The following is a 5863-nucleotide window of genomic DNA, read 5'->3' on the forward strand; positions in this document are numbered from 1 at the left end:
AAGTTTGTTTGTTTCTTCAGGAACTCTATTTTGTGGGATTGAAAATCCCTTTTTCCTCCTGAGCAACATAATTGCATTGCAGGAGAGACTGTCCACATGTGCTTCTTAGTCTTGAAAATTCTCCCCACCCGCCAACAGAAACGAGCTTGACTTTATTTATGTAACAAAATCCTGATGATGGAAGCCATACCTTGCAGTCCCTGCTCTGAGTCTAAAAAATGCCAGGAAACAAGATCAACAGCCCAATAGAAATCTAGGTAATAGAAATGAAAGCAGTTGGGAGATGGAACAGATGGACAGACGATGGCTGGACCATACACGAGAATAGAAATTGAATCCACATTGTGCAGCAACCAGTCCAGGAAACCAAAACCACCATCTCTATAGCAACTGGCCCCAAACATCCAGGACCTAATCAGTAACTGAGAACTTCCCTAATTTATATCCCTGCATCCAACCTGGGACCGACCAGAGAAACCCAAATATGCACCCCTAAGCAGTCCCGTAGGACGCTGGCTGCTAGTTAGCCTGCTCCAGCTTCCCCAGGCCAACAGCCTGTAATCAGGGCATACCGGACCTGAAGCCTTCCCTTTTTCCCACTACAAACCTTTCCAGCTTCTCTGCCTGCCTTTGACTCTCTGCCAAACACAAAAAAATTGTGGCCAGCTCCTTTGCTCTAGCAAGCTCTGAATAAGTAGCCTTTACTTGTTTTCATTTGGGTAGTCCTTGTTTATTTCCACACAGCTCATAGGAAAATACAAAAGACCAATAAATTGGGGGGTGGGGGGAGCTTAACTATAATTTTAAAAGAAAAGCAAATTAAAACAACCACGAAATGCTTTTTTTTTCTTGATTCGAGGGCAGTTTGAAAGCATTAAGCAAAAGACAAAAATGTGGATGCCCTTAAACCTAGTCATTCTAATTCCAGCAATTCATTTTGCAGAAATTATCTCATAAATGCACAAAGTTATGTACAAAGATGTCCCATGTTTAAATATTTGTACAAAATAACTGTCTGAAAGGGGACTGGATAGAGTGTGGGACATCCATCCATGCGGTGGAATTCTGTGAGACAACACACCGAATAAAATGTTGGGGATGGCTAGATGGCGGAGCGAGAACGGCAAAGCAACGTGGGTGTGTGCCTGGGGACATGTCTCTGGCTGTTTCACATGACGCTGATAATGGTGCGTCCCAGAAGTGGGGCTGGAGGACGGGAGAGGGGCTTTCACTTTATACATTTCTCGTTGTTCGTGGTTTTGTGATGATCATATATTACCTTGGTAATGAAAAAATTAAAATAAAAAGAATCCGCTGGGAAATGTGGTGGTTCGCGTGCAATGTGGTCCTGAGAACGTTATTCACTCTATCACCTATTTTCTCACTTCTCCGCATATTGTGGCTGAGTTATGCAGAACAAGCCATGGGCATTGATTACAGCTTTGATTCCTGGAACAATAGCAGAGATAATGAGGAGCCCACTCCATGGACAATGCCCAGCCACACCTTGCCGGCAGCAAGACAAACGCTGGTGCAGGTGCTGGAACAATTGCATCTCATTTATCTGCCGTTGCCCAGGAAGGAGCCCAGCTACGCTGGTGAATTTTCCAAAATAATAGAAGCTTACCTTCTGTTTAAAGTGCTAACTTCTTTTTCTAATTTACTCATTTTTTGATGCAAATCTTTCTTAAGTAGATTTTGCAACCCTTACCTTCTCCTTGAAAGTCTGGTGATCATCACATAACCAATTCCTGACATTTTGGGACATGGTCCTGACTGTTGAGCCCTGAGCTGTGACATTTCAGCCCCTGATCTGAGAGAGACCCAAGTGGATGGGGAAGCTTCTTTTACTTTGAATACTTACCAATCCCTGTGATTTTTAATTCTTTTCTGATTTGAACATTTCTGCTGCTTCTCTCACTTTCAGCTGTCCTTCAAACATAATATACGTGTTGGATCCTGCTCTGTCTGGGGGAGCCCCTAGCTATTGTTCGTACCTCATTTCTTTTGATGCTCCTTCCCAGAGTAGAGCCAGAATAAAGATGTGGTTGAACACGGTCCCTGGGAGGTGATCCCAGGATGCAGAGTGAGGGTGGGTGGAAGGAGGGAGAAAATGGAAGGTGGTCAGCAAAGGGGGTGTTAATGAGCAGGTTACCATGTGGGTGACAGGAACTCATAATTGGGGACCCTCTGAGACACAGCAGGGACACACCTCATTACTGTGTCGCTGAGGAGTGCAGAAGTTGGACTATTTATTCACCATCTCCCCTGATTGAGGATTGCTGGAGAAATTGAGGGGAGTCACATCTTTAGCACTTCAGTCTGTATGTTGGTTCCACCAGTCAATACCTTCAGGCAGAAAGACACAAGAACTGGCCAAGATGTTAGAGCAGAGTTCCAAGAGTCAGCTATACTCTCACACAAGCCATGAAGTCAGCAATACTACCTCATTTTACAGACTGGGGAAATGAGGCTATGAGGTTAGACTCTCTGTCCACGGTCACACAATTAGCCAATGACAGAGCTAGGATCCTCACCTTGGTTGAACTGGCCCCAAAATCTCCTTCTGCTGTCACAAATGGCTGCTGTGCATCCAGGGGCCTCTGGGGACCCTTCTAAATTGTCACCTTCTGAAAAATCAGCTGACCCAGATTATTAGGCCTGAGAAGGTTCGACTCTGCCCTGTTTCCTGATGTATACTGGTGCCTAGAACAGCACATGGCATGTGACATGCACTAATGAATGAATGAATGAAACTAAACTCTGCAATGTCTTCAGGGGCCTAAGTGTAGGTATTGATGGGGCCAGGAGCATTATAGTTCATTGCTTAAAGGTGTAGCTGCTTACTCCTAGGTGCATAGTTTCCATGTGTGTTCCCATTCATTCATTTATTCAACTAAAATTTACTGAGTATCTGCCTTATACAAGGCACCATGCTAAATTTTCAGTCGAGAGAAAAATATTCATGAGCCTACCTCCATGGAGTTCACAGTCTAGAGAAGGGGACAGGCATTAATCAAAAGAATCATATAAATCATATCTGAAAAATCCTTCTGTTCGCCTTTCAATTTACAGAAAAAATAAGGACAGTGGAACATGTTAGACATGCACAGAGAACTCTCAGCAAAATCCAAACTCTATGAAATTCTGTAGGACAAACAATCCACTTGAACAAATAAATTGCAAAGGGAGAAATTAAGGAGGTAGAAAGGAGAACCTACTAATTAAAAGAGACTTTAAAGACATATCAACTAATCCCACAATGGCACTCCTATTTAGATGCTGATTCATAAAGATAATTTATCTTTATAATTCATAAAGATGCTATTTATTCATTTGACACAGAGAGAGAGAGAGAGAGACAGAGAGAAAGAGCACAAGCAGGGGGAGGAGCAGAGTGAGAGGGAGAAGCAGACTCCCCATTGAGCAGGGAGCCCAATGTGGGGCTCGAGCCCAGGACCCTGAGATCATGACCTGAGCCGAAGGCAGACGCCTAACTGACTGAGCCATCCAAGCACCCCTAGATGCTGATTCAAACAAATAAAACTTAGGTAAGACAGCTAGACATTTGGAACTGACTGGATCCTTGCTGTTGAATAATTATTGTTCTAATTTTCAATATGATAGTATTACAGTTGTGTTTAGGAAAAAAGGCTTTATTGTTAAGAGATACATACTGCAATCTTTATAGATGAAATGAAGGCTGTCTTGGATTGGCTTCAAAAGAGAGGAAGTGGACAGGGGCTGCAGATAAAACTAGGCTGCACATGAGTTGACAAAATGCTGAAACTGGAAACGACAGGAGTTCGTGATACTGTGCTGTCTACTTTTGTGTGTTTGCAATTTGTCTCAATAAAAAGTTTATAGAAAAGATCACATAAATATTTTGTTACAAATGGAGACACATGTTATGAGGACCAAGGACTGGGGACCATGAGGAACTGGAACAGGTGAGCCCAAGGAAGGTTTCCCTGGCAAGAAAGGGTGTTTACTTTTCTGTATTGGTTCTTTTTACTTAAAAATACTATGTTTGGAAATATATTATGAAAGCCATTTTCCTTTTCTTTTTTCTTTTGTTTTCTTTCTTCTTCTTCTTTTTTTTTTTTTTTTCGGTAGAGAAACTCTTCAAAGTATATAATACTAAGCAGGTATATTTTTCTTCTTCCTTCTGTATTTGTTAAGGTGCTTGTTTTCTTTCCTAACTTGAAATTTGTTGGTTTGAGGGGGAAACAGAAGTAGATCCAAGGACGTCATTATCCTAATAAAACCTCAGTGTCTGAATACGCATCCCATCACTAAATAATTACTGAGAGTGCTTGCTTCTGCAGCACATATACTAAAATTGGAATGACATAGAGAAAACTAGCATGGTCCTTGTGTAAGGATGACACGCAAATTCGGGAAGCATCCCGTCTTTGTGTCTGTGTGAGAAGATGGTTGTTGGCTGCACTTCTTGTGGTAACCATTACAAGTATGTGTAAATCAAACCATCATCTGTACACCTTCAACTTACACAGTGAAACTGGAAAAAGAGCAATTACTGAGATACCCTGTGGAAAGAGGACTGACGGGGTTTTTTTTTAAGGTTTTATTTATTCATGAGAAAGAGAGACAGGAGCAGAGGGAGAAGGACAGGCAGACTCGGTACTGAGCGAGGAGCCCAACATGGGGCTCGATCCCAGGACCCTAAGATCATGACCTTAGCCGAAACCAAGAGTCAGATCTTAACTGATTGAGCCAGCCAGGCGTCCCAAGAGGGCTAAGGGAATTTTAAATTAAGGCCATACATTCTTTGGGGCTCCTCCCATCTAGAGATGTAGACCGTTTCCTCTCCTCTTGTGTCTGGGTTGGCTTATGACTGCTTCAACCTAAAGAACGCGGTGAAAATGGCAAGGTATGACCTCTGAGGCCAGAGAAGCCCAGGAAGCTTCACCTCTTTCTCTTGGGACATTCACTGTGGGAGCCTTAGCTGCCATATAAGGAGTCTGATCAAATGAGGCTGCTGTGCTGGGAGGAAGCCCTGGCTTTGTGAGGAGGTCACATGTCGGTTCTCTGATTGTCAGTCCCAGCTTATGTTACAGCCTAGATAGCATCAACTACCAAACCTGTGAGTAAGAGGTTTCTAAATGACTCCAGACCCCGACTGGTAAGTCACCCTCAACCATTAAGTCTTCATAGCTTCATTCCCCCCACATCGTGGAGCAGAGACAAACCATAGGCACCACACCTTCTCTGAGCAAAATAAAATTGTTATTGTGTACAACTAAGTTTGGGGATGGTTTGTTATACAGGGGTAGCAACTGGGACAGAGGGCTAGCCAGAAGGCTGGTAGGTAAGCAGGTATTTTTAGAAGGCATTTAGTAAGGGACTTTGGTGCTTACAACATCTGCGGAAGAGCTGGAGGTAAGGAAGTCAGAGGCCACTGCTGGACCACACCATTGCAGCAGCAGGTCATGAGACTGTGTTTGCTCCTGCCCTCACAAATGCCACCAGCACAGTCCCCTTCACAACACATCACTGCAAACACGGAGGTAACAAGTTGCCTGTCAGCCACATTTCTACAGAAATGTGGCCTCCACATCCCTTCCACCATCCAAATTTTGTGTGAATAAATATCACTGGAAAAAACTGAATCCAGGACCCTAGCTAGCTGCAAGAGAGCCTGGAAAGGTTAAGGAGTCTAGTTTTTTAGATTTCTGGCTTCCACAGTATAGTGGGAGGTGGGACATAGAATTAGATGTAAGTCAAAAACCTTAGCCTCGGGGTTCTTTCTCCTCTTGGAGGTGGAAGGAGAACCGAGATGCATTCAGGTTTTCCATTTTGATATTTATGACTGTAAACCATTTGTTCTAAATACCATTTA

At 43.2% G+C, this 5863-nt stretch overlaps 1 non-coding gene across 1 annotated transcript; it reads left to right on the plus strand.

Moving 5' to 3' along the window:
* Positions 1-4312: 4312 nt before the first annotated feature.
* LOC123779075 (U6 spliceosomal RNA) lies at positions 4313-4419 on the plus strand. The gene has a single exon (XR_006776072.1). It is a non-coding gene; the product is annotated as a U6 spliceosomal RNA (small nuclear RNA).
* Positions 4420-5863: the final 1444 nt, after the last annotated feature.

This window comes from Ursus americanus, chromosome 22, assembly GCF_024610735.1.
Source record: "Ursus americanus isolate L20-20 chromosome 22, mUrsAme1.1.p, whole genome shotgun sequence".
NCBI classification, from domain to species: Eukaryota; Metazoa; Chordata; class Mammalia; order Carnivora; family Ursidae; genus Ursus; species Ursus americanus.